Source organism: Artibeus jamaicensis, unplaced genomic scaffold, assembly GCF_021234435.1.
Source record: "Artibeus jamaicensis isolate MK-2021 breed Jamaican fruit bat unplaced genomic scaffold, CSHL_Jam_final contig_456, whole genome shotgun sequence".
Taxonomy (NCBI): Eukaryota; Metazoa; Chordata; class Mammalia; order Chiroptera; family Phyllostomidae; genus Artibeus; species Artibeus jamaicensis.
This window is the reverse complement of record NW_026521839.1, coordinates 5,736,565-5,757,118: the sequence shown is the minus strand read 5'-3', so window position 1 is coordinate 5,757,118 and position 20,554 is coordinate 5,736,565. Positions and strand designations below refer to the sequence as shown.

The 20,554-nt window shown below is 38.9% G+C and overlaps 1 long non-coding RNA gene across 2 annotated transcripts in view; it reads right to left on the bottom strand.

Moving 5' to 3' along the window:
* Positions 1–20,554, bottom strand: part of LOC119051026 (uncharacterized) — a 71,056-nt gene that overhangs the window by 41,278 nt on the left and 9,224 nt on the right. For both annotated transcript variants that reach the window (XR_005082857.2, XR_005082856.2), the window contains exon 3: positions 11,228–11,322. This is a non-coding gene — a long non-coding RNA (uncharacterized LOC119051026). The remainder of the gene's footprint in view (positions 1–11,227; positions 11,323–20,554) is intronic.

Sequence of the window (20,554 nt, the reverse complement as noted above, 5' to 3'; positions counted from 1 at the left end):
GGGACTTATCTAAGAAAAAGAAGTTAAAGAAACATGAACAGTGAAAGGACAACAAACTCACAGTTATTAACAACCACACCTAAAATGAAAGCAAACTAAAAGGACAGCTAGATCAGGAGTCGAAACATAGAAATGAAGATCTCAAGGAGGGTTAGCAACAGGCGAGTGGGAGGAGGAGAAGGGGGAAGAAGGTACATAAAATAAGTAGCATAGACAGTAGATAGAAAATAGAAGGGGGGCAAGAATAGCATGGGAAATATAGAATCTAAAGGACTTGAGACACATGGTCATAAACTAAAGGGGGGGTAATGGTGGGGATGGGGGGATAAGGTGGAGGGGAATGAAAGGGGGAATAGAACAACTGTAACAGCATAATCAATAAAAAGTTTTTAAAAATCAGATATAAACTGAAAACATCTCTCAATAAAGTACTGAGAATTTAATAAAATAAAATAAAATAAAATCCTAATAAAAAAAAGAAGAAGAAGAACAGCTCAAAGTCCCAGAGCCAATACTTCTAAGCGACCAAGAGATAGCCAACCTATCAGATGCACAGTTCAAAACACTGGTGATCAGGATGCTCACAGAACTGGTTGATTATAGCCACAAACTAGATGAACAAATGAAGACTAAACTAAGAGAAATGAAGGGAAATGCACAGGGGACCAATAGTGATGGGAAGGAAACTGGGACTCAAATCAATGGAGTGGATCAGAAGGAAGAAAAAAAATGACCGAGCAGAAAAGAATGATGAAACAAGAATTCAAAAAAATGAGGAGAGGCTTAGGAACCTCCAGGACATCTTTAAACACTCCAACATCCAAATTATAGGGGTACCAGAAGGGGAAGAGGAACAGCCACAAGTGGAAAACTTATTTGAACAAATAATAAAGGAGAACTTTCCCAAGCTCACAAAAGAAATAAACTTCCAGGAAGTTCAGGAAGCTCAGAGAGTTTCAAAGGTGGACCCAAGGAGGAACACACCAAGGCACATCATCATTACATTAGCCAAGATTAAAATGAAGGAGAGAATCCTACAAGCAGCAAGAGATAAGGGGACAGTCACCTACAAAGGAGTTCCCATCAGACTGTCCCCTGATTTCTCAAAAGAGACCTTACAGGCAAGAAGGGACTGAAAAGAAGTATTCCAAGTCATGAAATCCAAAGACCTACATCCAAGATTGCTCTACTCAGCAAAGCTCTCCTTTAGAATGGAAGGGCAGATAAAGTGCTTCTCAGATAAGGTCAAATTCAAGGAGTTCGTCATCACCAAGACCTTATTATATGAAATGTTAAAGGGACTTATGTAAGAAAAAGAAGATAAAAAAGATGAATAGTGAAAGGACAGCAAACTCACAGTTATTCAGGACCACACCTAAAACAAAGGCAAACTAAGAGGACAGCTAGATCAGGAGCGGAACCATAAAAATGGAGATCACATGGAGGGTTGGCAACAGGGGAATGGGAGGAGGAGAGAGGGGTAGAAGGTACAGAGAATAAGCAGCATAGATAGTGGGTAGAAAATGGACAGGGCAGAGGGCAAGAATAGTATAGAAAACATAGAATCTAAGGAGCTTGTGACACATGGACATAAACTATAGGGGGGTAATGGTGGGGGAAGGGGTGTGGAGGGGAATGAAGGGGGGAAATGGGACAACTCTAATTGCATAATCAATATAATATATTTTTTTTAATTTCTGGAACAATGCCAATATTGGCAGTTATTCATTTAGAGTGGGATTGAATAAGGATTAGGGGAACAATAGACTTTCATAAATTACTTCTGTAATAATTTAAATTTTTACAATGGCCATGTAATTTTTTATATTAAAGATTATAGTGATTGTAATATAATATCTGAAGTAATTAATATACTTCATATTTATGTGGATTTAGTACTTCACATATATTATAAATACATGCAGTATGACTGCAAGAGTAAGCACTAATTCATGTAAAAATAAAACACACCAAATAATTATGGTATTTTTCATAAAGTAGTGGGATACTAGATGATTTTTATTTTTTACATCAAAAATTATTTTTCTAGATTTTTGTAATGATCCCGGGCTACTTTTCTTGCTATAAATAGCACTGTTTATTTTTATCAAGCTACAAAAGTATTCATTTTCAAAGCAGAAAACTTAGAAAATAGCCCTGACTGGTGTGGCTCAATTGGTTGGGCATTGTCTTGCAAAGTAAAAGGTCATGGGTTCAATTCCCTGTCAGGGAACGTGCCTGTGTTGCAGGTTTGGTTCCTTGGTAGGATACATGCAAGAAGCAACTGATCAATGTTTCTCTCCCTCTCTTTCTCCCTTCCCCCCCTATAAATAAATAAATATAATCTTTTTTCTTGAAAACTTAGAAAAACACATAAAGAAACACTATCAAAGTTCACCTATAATCTCAACATACAAAAATAACTATTGCTAACCTTTCACTGTATATCCTTTTGTCCTTTACAGATTATTTTCTTGTTAAAAAGATGATCATTACATCTGTTCTGTGATCTACGTTTTTATTTGACATATTATCCAGAACACTTCCCCATGTCCATAAGTACGGTATTATCCAATATGAATTTGATAACTGTGTATTTTTCCATAATATGGAGGTATCATAATTTACTAAGCCAACTCCCTACTTCTGAACTGCCCTAATTTTTTTTTACCACTCTAAATAACCAATCAGAGAGCATCCTTTTGGGTATATATTTGTATCCATCCCATTATTTCCTCTGGGTGAATTCCTAAAATGGACATTTCTGGGTCAAAGCATAAGGTACTATTTTTTTTATTGTGGTAAAATACATACAGCATGGGGCAAAAGTAGGTTTACAGTTGTGAGTATGTAAAACAGAGTTTATTCTGGTATTATTTATTAATTATTGTACTGTTTTTCAAATGAACAAATGTAAACCTACTGTTGTCTCTATATAACATACAATTTATGATTTTAACTTTTTAAAGTATAAAATTCAATGGCATTAACTACATTTTACAAGGTTGTGCAACCATCACCACCAGCTAGTTTCAGAACTGTTTCATCATCCCAAACAAAAACCTTGTACCCATTAAGCAGTCACTTCCTACTCCCTCATTCCCTCATTCCCTGGCAACCACTTATACACTTTCTGTTTCTACTGGGCTATAAAGGTTAATTTATCTCAGTATCCAGATTTGCCTTATCTAGATAGTTCATATTAATAGAATCATATACTATTTCAGCTTTTATGCTTGGTTTCTTTCACTTAGCAGAATGTTTTAAATCTTCATCCATGTTGTAGCATGTACTAGTATTTAATTTCTTTTTGACTAATATTCCAGTGTATGGAATATGCCACATTTTGTTTATCCATTCATCTATTGCTAGGCTTTTGGATTGTTTCTATCTTTTGGTTGCTATAAACATTGTGTACACGTTATTGTTTAAACACCTGTTTTCAATGCTTTTGGAAGTATATCCAGGAGTGAAATTATCAGATTATTTGTAATTCCATATTTAACTTTTGGAGGGACTACCAAACAGTTTGCCACAGTGGGCTGCATACACTTCTATCAGTAATGCATGAGAGTTCCAATTTCTTCACCTCCTCACCAACACTTCTCTTCTTTCTTTTGTTTTAATGACCATCCTAATGGTTGTGAAGTGGTACCTCTTTTTTTATTTGCATTTCTCTAAAGACTAATGATGTTAAGCATCTTATTATGTCCTTGTTGGCACATGTATATGTTCTTTGGAGAAATGTCTGTTCAAGTTTTTTGTCCATTTTTAAAATTTATTTATTTATTTATTTTTAGAGAGAGGGAAGGGAGAAAGAGAAAAAGAGAAACAAGCCCTGGCTAGTGTAGCTAAGTGGATTGAGTGCAGACCTGTGAATCACACGAGTGAGGTTCAATTTCCAGCCAGGGCACATGCCTGGGCTGCATGCCAGTTCCCAGCAGGAAACTCATGAGAAGCAACCATACACTGATATTTCTCTCCTTCACTCCTTCCCTTCTCCTCTAAAGATAAATAAAATCTTAAAAAAAAAAAAAAAGAGGACTTCCGCCCAGATAGAGGCTTAGGTGGAAGCACTGCACCTTCTCCACATCCCAGTTTAAAAACAATAAAGTTTTAGCAACAAAAATGCAGCCAAACCACAGAATTGAACTACACGGAAGTCTGACAACAATGAACCCTTCAGCCAAACTGGTAAGAGGGGCAGAGCCAGCAGCAGAGCGGGGTTGGGCAAGAAAGATTCACTGGACTGACCCAGGCGTGTGACCCAGGTACACCAATAGCTGTGGGCGGATCCCAGGTGTGGAGAAGCAGGCAGACCCACTGAGAGCACAAGGCGGTGGACCCACTGAGATCTGATCGTGGTCACACATTTGCACGAAGATGGACCAGTGGGGGAGCTGGAGGTAAGATGGACCTCACAGGCTCCAGTGGCAGAAAGCTGCAGAGGGAACCGCCATTGTCCATCTCTGACCCCAACCCCACATACAGTGTCACAAATCAGCGACCTGGGTGGGCCTCTCTTTGACCCACCCCCACATAGAGCATCACAACCCAGCGACCTGGGTGGCCCCGCCCTGTTGAACAACTAAGGCTCCACTCCTCATACATAACAGGCACAAACAGATCAAAATATGGCTCAAGAACAACTCAGAGCCCCAGAGCCAATAAATCTAAGTGATAAAGAAATAGCCAAACTTTCAGATGCACAGTTCAAAACACTGGTGATCAGGATGCTCACAGAACTGGTTGATTTTAGTCACAAATTAGAGGAACATATGGAAGCTAAACTAATTGAAATGAAGGGAAATACACAGGAAACCAATAGTAATGGAAAGGAAACTGGGATTCAAATCAATGGAGTGGATCAGAAAGAGAAAAAAAAAGACCAAACAGAAAAGGATGAAGAAACAAGAATTCAAAAAAATGAAAAGAGGCTTAGGAACCTCCAGGACATCTTTAAACACTCCAACATCCAAATTATAGGGGTACCAGAAGGGGAAGAGGAATAGCCACAAGTGGAAAACTTATTTGAACAAATAATAAAGGAGAACTTTCCCAAGCTGGCAAAGGAAATAGACTTCCAGGAAATCCAGGAAGCTCAGAGAGTCTCAAAGAAGTTGGATCCAAGAAGGAACACACCAAGGCACATCATCATTATATTAGCCAAGATTAAAATGAAGGAGAGAATCCTACAAGCAGCAAGAGATAAGGGGACAGTCACCTACAAAGGAGTTCCCATCAGACTGTCCCCTGATTTCTCAAAAGAGACCTTACAGGCAAGAAGGGACTGAAAAGAAGTATTCCAAGTCATGAAATCCAAAGACCTACATCCAAGATTGCTCTACCCAGCAAAGCTCTCCTTTAGAATGGAAGGGCAGATAAAGTGCTTCTCAGATAAGGTCAAATTCAAGGAGTTCATCATCACCAAGACCTTATTATATGAAATGTTAAAGGGACTTATGTAAGAAAAAGAAGATAAAAAAGATGAACAGTGAAAGGACAGCAAACTCACAGTTATTAAGGACCACACCTAAAACAAAAGCAAACTAAGAGGACAGCTAGATCAGGAGCAGAACCATAGAAATGAAGATCACATGGAGGGTTAGCAACAGGGGAGTGTGAGGAGGAGAAGGGGGGAGAAGGTACAGAAAATAAGTAGCATAGACAGTAGGCAGAAAATAGATGGGGGGAGGGCAAGAATAGTATGGGAAATATAGAATCTAAAGAACTTGAGACATGTGGTCATAAACTAAAGGGGGGAAATGGTGGGGGAGGGGTGTGCAGGGTGGAGGGGAATGAAGGGGGAAATAGAACAACTATAATGGCATAATTAATAAAATATATTAAAAAATAAAAAGTAAAGACTTTACCCTATGAGGAACCACTAAAGAAAAGGTCTTTAAAACAGATGTGGGGCATAATAAAAGTTATTTGGTGCATATAATTTTTTTTAATTTTCAAGGGAGAAAATCACCAGAAAGAGTAATTTGTTTTGGCAAAATAGCATACAGGAGCAAAAATGAGATTATGTCTCAGACTTCTTAGGCTCTGGGACATAGGGTGCTTACCCTCTATGTCATTCTGTTGTAGCTAGAACTTAGTACTTCTCAAATATGTAGCCTTTGAGACAGAAATCATTACGCTATGAACAAGTGAATTTCTTACAGTATGGTCCATCTTTATAATATGTCAAGATAATATGGGTATGAGTGAATCCATAGTAGTGATACTGTTGTCTACTTCAACAACCAATGAAATGAGGCAGAAATACAGTGCCATATGAATGGTACATCTAAAACCACTCCACTAGCTATGAAACCCATGTTTTCAATGTATTTCTTTCTTTTTCTTTTTAGTTTTTTTTGTTGGTTTCTAAACTTTATTTTTTTTAATTTATTTTTAAAGATTTTATTTATTTTTAGAGAGGAAGGGGAGGAGAGAAATATCAATGTATGGTTGCCTCTCATGAGTCCCTTGCTGGGAACTGGCCTGCAACCCAAGCATGTGCCGTGACTGGGAATCAAACCACAATCTTGTGGTTCGCAGGCCCGCACTCAATCCACTGAGCTACACCAGTCAGGGCTCAATGTATTTCAATAATCACATACTATCAAAAACCAATCTGTAAAGAAAGTTCAACAGCATAGGGTCTTGTGTATGGTTCCTTAACAGTTTTATATAATTGAGTAAACCACTTCCTTTCTCTATGACTCAATCTCCCTACTTAAAAGATAGAAAAATAATAGTACTGAACATAACATACAAGGAAATTTAAATATGGCCTCAACCATCTATCTTCGTCTATGTTCATCATGCACTTAAAGAACATCAAAGAACAATCTGGGAATATAGTAATAATAACAAAAGTCAAAATTGAGTACTAATATGTTCCGGGCATTATTTTAAATGTTTTCCATGTATTAAACCATTTATGCCTTGTACCAACCTTATATAAATATACAGGTAAATATTATTATTTCTCACTTTGCTGAGCCACAGAAAATTTATGATTCTTATTCAAAAGCCCAGAGCTAGCCATGATTTGAACCTAGAAAGCTCTATGTTGCCTTTCTAATTATCAAATAGTGTACTAGATAATCTAGAATAGAATAATAAACAAAAAAGAAAAAAACCCTTGAACATCCAAACAAGATGTCAAAAGTTTTTAATGTCTTTCATTTTGTCATATGGAATTCTCTCAGCTCAAGCTTATTGATTTTTATTTTAGCACAATTTTAACCAGTATGTTGCTATTTTTTAAACTCATGTGAAATTAAAAGGAAAAAATAAAAATATTTATTTCTAAGATAAAAGTTAAGAATGGAGGGACAGCAAAAATGAGAATGCTGACAAAATAACAAAATGCACAAGACTTTTTATTTTTTTTATTTTTTATTTTTTTAAAGATTTTATTTATTTATCTTTAGAGGGGAAAGGAAAGAGAGAGGGAGAGAACTGGCCTGCAACCCAGGCATGTGCCCTGACTGGGAATCGAACTGTGGTTGCTTGGTTCCCAGGTCCGCGCTCAATCCACTGAGCTACACCAGCCAGGAGGACTTTTTATTTTTTAAAACATTTTATTGATCTTGCCATTACAGTTGTTCTATTCCCCCCTTCATTCCCCTCCACCCTGCACACCCCTCCCCCACCATTCCCCCCTTTAGTTTATGACCACTTGTTTCAAGTTCTTTAGATTCTATATTTCCCATACTATTCTTGCTCTCCCCTATCTATTTTCTACCTACCATTTATGCTATTTATTCTCTGTACCTTCTCCCCCCTTCTCCTCCTCACACTTCCCTGTTGCTAACCCTCCATGTGATCTTCATTTCTATGGTTCTGCTCCTGATCTAGCTGTCCTCTTAGTTTGTTTTTGTTTTAGGTGTGGTCCTTAATAACTGTGAGTTTGCTGTCCTTTCACTGTTCATCTTTTTTATCTTCTTTTTCTTACATAAGTCCCTTTAACATTTCACATAATAAGGTCTTGGTGATGATGAACTCCTTGAATTTGACCTTATCTGAGAAGCACTTTATCTGCCCTTCCATTCTAAAGGAGAGCTTTGCTGGGTAGAGCAATCTTGGATGTAGGTCTTTGGATTTCATGACTTGGAATACTTCTTTTCAGTCCCTTCTTGCCTGTAAGGTCTCTTTTGAGAAATCAGGGGACAGTCTGATGGGAACTCCTTTGTAGGTGACTGTCCCCTTATCTCTTGCTGCTTGTAGGATTCTCTCCTTCATTTTAATCTTGGCTAATGTAATGATGATGTGCCTTGGTGTGTTCCTCCTTGGGTCCACCTTTGAAACTCTCTGAGCTTCCTGAACTTCCTGGAAGTTTATTTCTTTTGCGAGCTTGGGAAAGTTCTCCTTTATTATTTGTTTAAATAAGTTTTCCACTTGTGGCTGTTCCTCTTCCCCTTCTGGTACCCCTATAATTTGGATGTTGGAGTGTTTAAAGATGTCCTGGAGGTTCCTAAGCCTCTCCTCATTTTTTTCGAATTCTTGTTTCATCATTCTTTTCTGCTCGGTCATTTTTTTTCTTCCTTCTGATCCACTCCATTGATTTGAGTCCCAGTTTCCTTCCCATCACTATTGGTCCCCTGTGCATTTCCCTTCATTTCTCTTAGTTTAGTCTTCATTTGTTCATCTAGTTTGTGACTAAAATCAACCAGTTCTGTGAGCATCCTGATCACCAGTGTTTTGAACTGTGCATCTGATAGGTTGGCTATCTCTTGGTCGCTTAGAAGTATTGGCTCTGGGACTTTGAGCTGTTCTTCTTCTTGAGCCATAATGTTTTGGTCTGTTTGTGTCTGTTATGTATGAGGGGCAGAGCCTTAGGTGTTCAACAGGGCAGAGCGACCCAGTCTCTGGGTTGTGATGCTGTATGTGGGGGTGGGGTCAGAGAAGGGCAGTGGCATTTGTTCTGCTCTCTCAGATTTCAGTCCCCTCTGCTGCTTCCCGCAAGCAAATTGGGTCCTTCTGGTGCTGGTTCCCAGGTGTGTGGGCTTGTGCACCCTCCAGGACCCTGTGGGTCTCTCCAACAAACTCTCTGTGAGCCTGGGAGCCTCTCCTGGAACCTCGACTCCCAAAAGTTTTTCCAGTTGGTGCTTTTAGGCTTTAATCCCCATCACTGGGGCCCTGGTTTGTGTGGTCTGTCTCACTACTCGCTTCTCTGCCTGTTTTGTCTGCATGTGAATGTGTGACCATGGTCAGCCAGCTGCCTTGCACCCTCACTAGGTCCACCTGTTGCCATCCCACACCTGGAATCTGCCAACTGCCGCCTTCACTCCTGGGTCAGCCAGCCACCTTTTCCTGTGCAACCCCTCTCCACCAGCCACTGACTCTACCCCTCTTACCAGTCTGGCTGAATGGTTCGTTGTTGTCTTCAGACTTCTGTACAGTTCAATTTTCTGTGTTTTGGTTGTGTTTTTGTTACTAAAACTTTGTTGTCTTTAGTTGGTTACTAAAGTTGTTACTAAGTTTTAGTTTTAGTTGTCTTTAGTTGTTACTACAACAACTAAAACTTGGTTGTGTGAGGAGGTACAGTGTTTCCACCTATGCCTCCATCTTGGCCAGAAGTCCTCCCTGCACATATTTTTTTACCACTCTAATTCCTGTGCTTTCTGAGGTTCCACGGGACAAGTCTGTGTTCTTATTGCTGGTGTTCTCCTCCTCTGCAGTACCTAGGTTTTTACCTTTCTCTAACTTAAGTCATTTGTCATTTCTTCATCCACTTTTAACTTTCATATTTGATGCTTTGAGTTTAAAGATGTTTCCTCATGTCACTGAAGATGGCATTCATGTTTTTATTTCTTATTCTCCTACCAATGCCTTTATTTATTTTTTTAAGATTTTATTTATTTATCTTTAGAGGGGAAGAGGGGAAGGAGAGAGGGAGAGAAACATCAATGTATGGTTGCCTTTTGTGCGTCCCCTGCTGGGAACTGGCCTGCAGGGAACCAGCCTGCAACCCAGGCACATGTCCTGACTGGGAATCGAACCGCAATTGTGTGGTTTGCAGGCCGGCGCTCAATCTACTGAGCTACACCAGCCAGGGCTTAATGCCTTTAAACATATTAAATATACCTAGTATCACTCTTAATAGGAAAGTAAAAATTAAAACCATTAGACAACACTTTCCACCTGTACAGGATTAGCAAAGATCATTGACAAGGTTATTTTATTTAGCAGGCTTCAGATCGTCACTGACTGGTAGCTGAAAACCTCAGTTCCTTCCCACCTAAGTCTTTCCATAGTTAGGTTGTCTGAGTGTCCTTGAGACACAGCAGCTGACTTCCTCCAGAACAAGCAATAGAAGAGAGAGAAAGCCCAAGATAGAAGCCACAGTCTTTTCCTAAACAGCCTTATTGTGATATAATTCATAAACCGTACAATTCACCCATTCAAAGTATGTAATTCAATGGCTTTAGTATATTTACAGAGTTTTGCAACCATCACCACAATCAGTCTTAGAACATTTTTATTACTTCCAAAGAAATCCTGATCTAAGCCATCACACCCAGCTTCACCCCCAACCCTCCAGTCCTAGGCAACTCTCAATCTACTTTCTGTCTCTATAGATTTGCTAATTATAATCATTACATATAAGTGGAATCATACATTAGCTTGTCTTTTGTGACTGGCTTCTTTCACTTAGCATGTTTTTCAGGTGTGACCATGTTAGATCATATAACAACATGTCTTTTTATTAGGTGCTCTCTATTTTTCCCCACTATCAGTTAGTGAAATTCCTATTTATTTCTATTTACATGTCTAGGTTTTTCTCTCTCTCACTTTTTCTAGATCCATGAAAGACCCAGACCTTCTTGGCTTGGGATCCGGGTTGTTACCTTACAGCCTCAGAAACAGTTCCCTTTAAAACTAGTTGAGGTTCCAATTTGGACTGTGGTTTCTGTGTCCTTGAAGTCTTTCAAAGTCTAATTATGCAAGCGACATACCTCTACTTCTGCTGTATTCTGTTGGTCATACAGACCATTGCTTATAGAATGTGGGAGAGGACTATATAACAGTGTAGTAATACCAGAAGGCAGAAATCACTAAGGGCCTTCTTGGAGGCTGCCTACTATGGTGAGGATGTGGTCATGTTGCAATCCAGGTGAGAAGTAAAGACTTAACCTCCTATCTTACAGACAACCCCTTACAAAATAACAAAAGCACGCAAACAACAAAATAACAAAAGGAAGCAAACAACAAAAAGCTTACTTACACTGCATGATAGAAAGAAAAAGACCCCACTTGAAGGGAGCTTTGCAGGAGTCAGTCTTCCTTCAGCAGCTCCTTGATCAGTATAGAGGTGAATATCTGGCATTATGGGAATGAGGAAATAAGAATTAACACATGGCTTGAAAAGAGAACATAAAAAGAAACCAAACACTGATAGCAACTTTACTAAACACAGTTTAGCTATACAAAGTTGAAAAGCACCCATTTGGCATATATATATATATTCACCCTAATGAATGATTATTTCCAATAATAACTACAGATTATAAAGAAAGTAAACTATAGCTTTTTTATGCTTTGGTCATGAATATTCACTCAGTCATTTTGTCAGTCAACAAATATCGATGGTACAAAGGGGACTTTTGCAGTCAATGTATATCTGAGTTCCCCTCTGGGATATGACACTATACTTAACAACACAATAAAGAAACATAAAACAAATACACAGCTCCTTCCTTGAAAAATCTTTCATTCAAAGGCAAGAAAAAATAGACAAATGACAAACTAGTGTTTGTTTTTAAAGACAATAAACACTAGGAGCTATCAAAGTTCTTCTCTAAAAAAAAAAAAATATATATATATATATATAGCCATTCATCTTGGTTTCTCTTTCTCTGTCTCCATGTGTTTTTAGTTATTGATGAAAACCATTATACACAAGATGGCTTTTCAATTAAAAAAAACCCCACACATTTTTAGGCACAATATAGTAGTACCCTCTGTTTGGGTTTATTTTCCTGTTCAATGTGTGTATAAATTCAGTGGCTAACAGTAGTGAGATGAACATTTGGAGTTTTGTGGGTTTTTTGAGAGACTAATTTGTCTATTAGTTGGCTCATATAATCGTGTCAAGAGAGGTTAAGTTGAATCTCTTTGATACAATTAAAATACAAGAAAATATATAAAGATAGCTTTACTAAACTTGATTTGGTGAAAATACTCCTGATCAACAAACTGAAGGAGACTTTTATTGAAACTAGTTTTACAGACAGGTATAAACTCAAGACAAGATTAATTTTTAATGGGCCAATAGCAAATAATATAATTTAACACATTTCCATTTCTCTGGAGTATTAAAAAGAAATTTTTAACTGTGTATAATTTGGTATTTATATAAGATCAACTTAAAAGCAACTTTCAAACAACCCAGTTAGCAGTCTCTACTGAGTAACCAACCCATCAGCTTTTATACCCTTAGCACAAACTACCACACAAATAAACAATTTCCTCTTAACAGAATCCCTAGCACAGTAATGTCAAATCAGGCAGCAAACTCTTAATAGAAAAAGAAAAAGTTTTAAAAGCTTTAGGTAAAGATAACTCTTCCAGTCTCCCCCCACCAAAAAAAAATAGGTATCTAACATTTTATTCCCACTAGACTGGCAAAAATTAAATGTAAAAGTAACAAATAATTGAGGAGTAAGTAGAATTCTTATAAACTGTGGAAGAGTGGGAAAATATCTGGCATTAATTATCTCACAAAGTTGAATATGCTCATACTCCACAAACCAGCAATCCTACTCCCAGTATATGACCAAGAGAAACACTTGCATGTGTGACCAGGAGGCTTGCATAAGAGTTTTAATGCAGCCCAGGCTGGTGTGGCTCAGTGGATTGAGCACAGGCCTGTGAGCCAAATGGTCGCTGGTTCGATTCCCGGTCAGGGCACATGCCTTGGTTACGGGCCAGGTCCCGCGTTTGGGGTGTGTAAGAGGCAACAACACATTGATGTTTCTCTCTCTCTCTTTTTCCTTCCCTTCCCCTCTCTAAAAATAAATTTAAAAAATATTTTTAAAAAAGAATTTTTAATGCAGCCCTGGCTGGTATGGCTCTGTGGATTGAGTGCTGGCCTGCAAACCAAGAGGTCACCAGTTCAATTCCCAGTCAGGGATATGCCTGGGTTGTGGGCCATGTCCCCAGTTGGGGATGTGAGAGAGGCAACCAATTGATCCATGTGACTCTCACACATTAACGTTTCTCTCCTTCTCTTTCTCCCTCCCTTTCCCTTTCTCTAAAAACAATTTAAAAAATCAGTTACTCTTTAAAAAAACACATATTAAGCAACATATTGTTTTAGCATATGTACATTTGTCACAAACCTAAATTATAAGGAAAACATCAATGGAATGATAATCACAAAATGTAGGGTTACTTCTGAGAGCAGGAGGAAGAGATAAAGGAGAAACAGAAAAGTACCCACAAGTTACTAGGAAATGCCCTTGCCCTTAAGTTGGGTATTTCGTTATATTATTAAATGTCATGTGTTATGTATATTTTTTGTATACATTAAAAAGAAAACTTTTTGCTCTGGCCTGTGTGGCTCAGTTAGTTGGAGGGTCATCCCATAAACTGAAGGGTTGTAGGTCCAGTCCCATTCAAGGTGCGTGTACAAGGCCACCAATCCATGCTTCCCTCTCACATCGATATTTCTCTCCCCCTCTCTCTCCCTCCCTTCCTCTCTCTCTCTTCAAAATCAACAAGCATGTCCTCAGGTGAGGATTTAAAAAAATAAGGAAAGAAAGAAAACGTTTAAAAGATTGATAAAATTCATCCTGGCTGGTGTGGTTCATCAGATTGAGTGCTGGCCTGCAAACTGAAAGCTCACCAGTTCCATTCCCAGTCAGGGTACCTGCCTGGGTTGCAGACCAGGTCCCCAGCTGGAGGCGTGCAAGTGGCAACCAATTGATATATCTCGTATATCAAAGTTTCTCTCTTTCTCTTTCTCCCCCTCTCTCTAAAAATAAATAAATAAAATCTTTTAAAAAAAGATGGATAAAATTCATCCTCACTTCCTTCAAGTGAGAGAGCCTGATTTTTATTCTGCGTATAAAGCAACTGAGGGTGGTATGGCCCTATCTTCAAAAACAGTCCTGCAAAATAGAACCCCTCTCAAAGCTACTAACAGATTTTAAAGAGAATAATTAGTCTATCTGGAATCAAGAGAATGTAAGTACAATTAAATCTAGGTGAATTGCCCTGGCTGGTGTAGCTCAGTGGATTGAGCACAGGCCTGTGAACCAGAGGATCAAGGTTCGATTCCCAGTCAGGGCATATTCCTGGGTTGCAAACTGGTTCCCTGCAGGCCAGTTCCCAGCGGGGGATGCACGAAAGGCAACCATACATTGATGTTTCTCTCCCTCTCTCCTTCCCTTCCCCTCTAAAGATAAATACATAAATAAAAATCTAAAAATAAATAAATAAATAAATAAATCTAGGTGAATTAAGTGGGATTTTTTTTGTCTAATATATGAATGGAGTATGTGGTAAACTGAACCCCCTACCTGCCTGATGATCCAGAATGGAATCTCAGTATCACCAGATGAAGTTAAAATTTCCAGAGGTAAAGGGCAAGGAAATTTTCAGGAAAACGGGAAGTTCAAAATAGAGTATCTACCATAACGTGAGCAAAAATTACGATGGCTAAGTAAATGAATTCATTTGTTAAACAAAACTTTCTCTAGCATAGATTTGCAGCAGGGTGAGGAAAAGAGCTGGAGTAATAGAGATAATTAAGACACAGTCCTTGCTCTCAAGGAACTCATACTCTAGTTATCACAGAAAAGCCTTTCAATGTGTAAATGGAAGACTTACTGCTTCCTATGAAGAACCAATAAAAAAGATGTTCAGAGAGAGAAAGAGAGTAAAATGGCCCAATACTGAGAAAAGGAAAGAGTACTTGGAGGTTTTCAAAACAATGCAGTTGATAGATCTAGTGAGGAAGAGGACAATTTTAATCTTAGGCATAAAATTATGAGCCTAAAATCTGCAGAGAGAGAGAGAAAGAAGAGAGAAGTTGGCTTGAGTTACTGCAGCAGCAGGTGGGAGTCCACATTTATGGACTGCTCACCACATGCCAGATCCTATTCTAAATGCTTTTTGTGAATTAACTAATGTAATCCTCATAATACACCTATGTGAAAGTGGGTATTATCTTCATTTGATAAATGAGGAAACTGGAGCCTATAGAGGTTAAGTAATTTGCCCAAAGTCACATAGAAATTTGAAAGTACAGTTTTGGACCTAGAAGATTGGATTACCTAGTCCAATTCTTGACTATACAAGAGGGATTTCTTTCTTTTTTTTTTTAAGATTTTATTTCTTGACTTCTGCCAAGATGGAGGTATAGGTGGAAACACTGTGTCTTCTCTCACAATCAAGTTTAAAGACAACAAAGTTTTAGTAATAAAAACGCAGCCAAAACACAGAAAATTGAACTATATGAAAGTCCGACAACAACGAACCCTTCAGCCAAACCGGTAAGAGGGGCAGAGCCAGCAGTGAAGTGGGATCGGGCAGGAAAGATCCACCAGACTGACCTGGGCACGCAACCCAGGCATGCAGGCAGCTGTGGGCATATCCCAGGTGTGGAGTAGCAACGGGCAGACCCACTGAGGGCGCAAGACAGCAGGCTGACCAGCAGGCTGACCACGGTCACACATTCGCAGGCAGATAAACCAGCAAAGGAGCGAGCAGTAGGACAGACCGTGCAGGACCCAGCATTGGGAAGCAGCAGAGGAGACCGCTATTGCCCTGCTCTGCCCCCGCCCCCACATACAGCGTTACAACCCAGTGACTGAGTTGCTCTGCCCTGGTGAACACCTAAGGCTTCACTCCTCATACATAACAGGTGCAAACAGACCAAAACATGGCTCAAGAAGAACTCAAAGCCCCAGAGCGCATAATTCTAAGCAACCAAGAAATAGCCAAACTTTCAGATTCACAGTTCAAAACACTGGTGATCAGGATGCTCACAGAACTGGTTGATTTTAGTCACAAATTAGAGGAACATATGAAGGCTAAACTAATTGAAATGAAGGGAAATACACAGGAAACCAATAGTGATGGAAGAGAAACTGGGACTCAAATCAAGGGAGTGGACCAGAAGGAAGAAAAAATTGACCAAACAGAAAAATATGAAGAAACAAGAATTCAAAAAAATGAGGAGAGGCTTAGGAACCTCCAGGACATCTTTAAACGCTCCAACATCCGAATTATAGGGGTACCAGAAGGGGAAGAGGAATAGCCACAAGTGGAAAACTTATTTAAACAAATAATAAAGGAGAACTTTCCCAAGCTGGCAAAGGAAATAGACTTCCAGGAAATCCAGGAAGCTCAGAGAGTCTCAAAGAAGTTGGACCCAAGAAGGAACACACCAAGGCACATCATCATTATATTAGCCAAGATTAAAATGAAGGAAAGAATCCTAGAAGCAGCAAGAGATAAGGGGACAGTCCCCACAAAGGAGTTCCCATCAGACTGTCCCCTGATTTCTCAAAAGAGACCTTATAGGCAAGAAGGGGCTGAAAAGAAGTAAGTATTCCAAGTCATGAAATCCAAAGACCTACAACCAAGATTGCTCTATCCAGCAAAGCTTTCATTTAGAATGGAAGGGCAGATAAAGTGCTTCTCAGATAAGATCAAATTCAAGGAGTTCATCATCACCAAGACCTTATTATATGAAATGTTAAAGGGACTTATGTAAGAAAAAGAAGATAAAAAAGATGAACAGTGAAAGGACAGCAAACTCACAGTTATTAAGAACCACACCTAAAACACAAGCAAACTAAGAGGACAGCTAGATCAGGAGCAGAACCATAGAAATGAAGATCACATGGAGGGTTAACAACAGGAGAGTGGGAGGAGGAGAAGGGGGGATAAGATACAGAAAATAAGTAGCATAGACGGTAGGCAGAAAATAGATGGGGGGAGGGCAAGAATAGTAGGGGAAATATAGAATCTAAAGAACTTGAGACACGTGGTCATAAACTAAAGGGGGGAAATGGTGGGGGAGGGGTGTGCAGGGTGGAGGGGAATGAAGGGGGGAAATAGAAAAACTGTAATGGCATAATCAATAAAATATATTTAAAAAAAGAAAAAAAAGAATTAGAGTTCAAAGACAAATACGATGCTCTTTCTGACCTCAGAGCCCACTTTTTGTGATGGAAACAGACATGTAAATAAAAATACAGTCAGTTCTCAAAAAAAAAAAGATTTTATTTCTTTTTAGAGAGGGGAAGGGAGCGAGAAAGAAAGGAACAGAAACATCAATGTGTGGTTGCCTCTCACACACCCTATACTGGGGACCTGTCCTATAACCCAGCCATGTGCCCTAGACTAGGAATTGAATTGGTGACCTTTTGGTTAACAACCCAGCACTCAATCCACTGGGCCATACCTGCCAAGGCATTTTTTAAATAAAAGTTGGGAAAAAGAGAAGAGCTAGAAAAAGTTGTCATCACATAAATTCATTAAAGTTTGTTTATATACAGGTTAGATAAATTGTAAATATTAAATTTTTATCCCAAGATATTCTTAAACCTTGGTAAATATTAATGGTGTGCCTCAACAGTTTTGTACTGGACACTATGAATGTAGAATATTGCAGAGAAACTAGCATAGAAAAGCTGTGTCTCCAGGATCATGGTCTTTGGAGAAAAATCTGATCTTTTTGACCCCTCTGGAGGCAGAGATAGATAGTTATTCAGATAAGCCTTAGCAAAGCCCTTGATTTCTCCAATAATAAACTGATGTGTTTTATAGCCAACCTCAGTGGATGTATGTTCACTAAGACAATAAGATTTATTGTCTCTCTTTTATTTTTTTCTCAGCAAGTTAATAACTGACTTTTTGGGATCATTTGGTTCAGCAATATGGTAATGAGATAAAGTTGATAGTTTTAATTCCTTTTTAGCTCAGGTGGCCATGAACTGCACCTCTAAACTTAGCAAACATGAGTTGTCAAATGACCCTAGAGAAACTGTGTTTGGCTCAGAACAAGTCTATCAACTTCACAAAAGATAATGCTTTGCTGAGTATGTGTCAGAACCTTCATCTTTGTATTCAAGGACAACACATTAATTTTCACAGGGAATGACTAAAGTGATTTGTTTAGGGCCTCATGATGAATCTCTGGGACGATCAAGAATAGATGCTTGGAAAGTTCAATATATTATACTTGCTCAGATTGACCTTATCTATGTTATACAGTTACACATAATAGAGTCTTCATCCAACCTCATGATATATATTCAATCGATCTTGCTTTTATATAGTCAAAAACAAGCAGATAACTGGGAACAGAAACTATTTTGGTTTCTAGTTATTTATGGAAGAATTCTTACCTGAGGACAAGCTAATGAAAACAAAATCAATCCCAACTCAAAAATGCTAAATTAATATGCTTAGAATAAAGTGATCTGAAGCAAGTTATGCAATTCATTGAGAGAAACCCACAAAACAGTGACAGAGATATATTTAGCAAATGCTACTGCTCACTAAACTAGATCCAAATTTTTAAAGTGATCTGACATCTGACAAGGCCACAGTAATAAGGGAGGTGCCTCATTATTACCCAAGAATCTTCAGAGCAAAGTTAAAGGATGGCAAAACACAATATTAACATGAAAATTTATCAGACTAAGAATTGGGATAAATAAATCTCCAATTTCAACTGGAAATGAAAATGGTTCCAATTATAGCAGTACCAAAAAAAGTAAAATTTTAAAAAATTATTGAAAGATTTTGGGGGGGGGCAGTGGTATATTAAAGTGACTAAATGATAATGAAAAAACAATACAATAAAGATTAAAAAAGAAAGATATTTGTAAAGAAATGTAAAGTTTTGATGTGTGATATTTCAGAGTAGAGGAAAAAACTATCCTCTTAGAAGGATTAATATTCAAAACCTCCAAGGTATGGGAGACAAGGGTAGGGAGAGGAAGAGTTAGTTTAATGGTAAAGAGTGCAAGCTATAAAAGAAAATTGTCTAGGTTCAATTCCTAGTTGTGCCACTTAGTGGATAGGTGATTTTGGCAGGTTTTCTTAATCTCTCTGTGCCTCAAGTTTCTCATCAGCAAAACAAGAGAACTTACTTATAAGGCTGCTAAGAGGACTTCATGAGCTAATACGTGAACTATTTACTAAGTGCCAAGTACATAATAAGAGCATTATATAAACATTTCATTTTTAAATAAAGGCTATCTAAAGATTAACATCAATGGCAATATTTAATCAAAGAATCAAGAAGAAATCTGATAAGGACTTCCACCTAGATGGAGGCATAGGTGGAAGCACTGCACCTTCTCGCACAACTAAGTTTAAATACAACAAAGTTGCCCTGGCTGGTGTAGTTCGGTGGATTGAGCACAGGCCTGTGAACCAGAGGATCGTGGTTCGATTCCCAGTCAGGGCATATTCCTGGGTTGCAGACTGGTTCCCTGCAGGCCAGTTCCCAGCAGGGGATGCACGAAAGGCAACCATACACTGATGTTTCTCTCCCTCTCTCCTTCCCCTCTAAAGATAAATAAATAAAATCTTAAAAAAAAAAGTTTTAGCAAAAGCAGCCAAACCACAGAAAATTGAACTACACGGAAGTCTGACAACAACGAACCCTTCAGCCAAACCAGTAAGAGGGGCAGAGCCAGCAGCAGAGCGGGGTCAGGCAGGAAAGATCCACCGGACCAACCTGGGTGCCAGCAGCTGTGGGCGGATCCCAGGTGTGGAGAAGCGGGTGGACCCACTGAGAACTGATCGAGGTCACACATTCTCGCACAGATAAACCGGTGAAGGAGCTAGCAGTGAGACGGGTCGCGCAGGCCCCAGTGGCAGGAAGCAGCAGAGGGAACCCTCCTAGTTCCTCTCTGACCCCGCCCCCACATACAGCGTCATAAACCAGCGACAAGGGTGGCCCCGCCCTGGTGAACACCTAAAGCTCCTCTCCTCATACAGAAGAGGCACAAACAGATCAAAATATGGCTCAAGAACAACTCAGAGCCCCAGAGCCGATAAATCTAAGTGATAAAGAAATAGCCAAACTTTCAGATGCACAGTTCAAAACACTGGTGATCAGGATGCTCACAGAACTGGTTGATTTTAGTCACAAATTAGAGGAACATATGAAGGCTAAACTAATTGAAATGAAGGGAAATACACAGGAAACCAATAGTGATGGAAAGGAAACTGGGACTCAAATCAAAGGAGTGGACCAGAAGGAGGGAAAAAATGACCAAACAGAAAAATATGAAGAAATAAGAATTCAAAAAATGAGGAGAGGCTTAGGAACCTCCAGGACATCTTTAAACGCTCTAACATCTGAATTATAGGGGTACCAGAAGGGGAAGAGGAACAACCACCAGTGGAAAACTTATTTGAACAAATAATAAAGGAGAACTTCCCCAATCTGGCAAAGGAAATAGACTTCCAGGAAATCCAGGAAGCTCAGAGAGTCTCAAAGAAGTTGGACCCAAGAAGGAACACACCAAGGCACATCATCATTACATTAGCCAAGATTAAAATGAAGGAAAGAATCCTA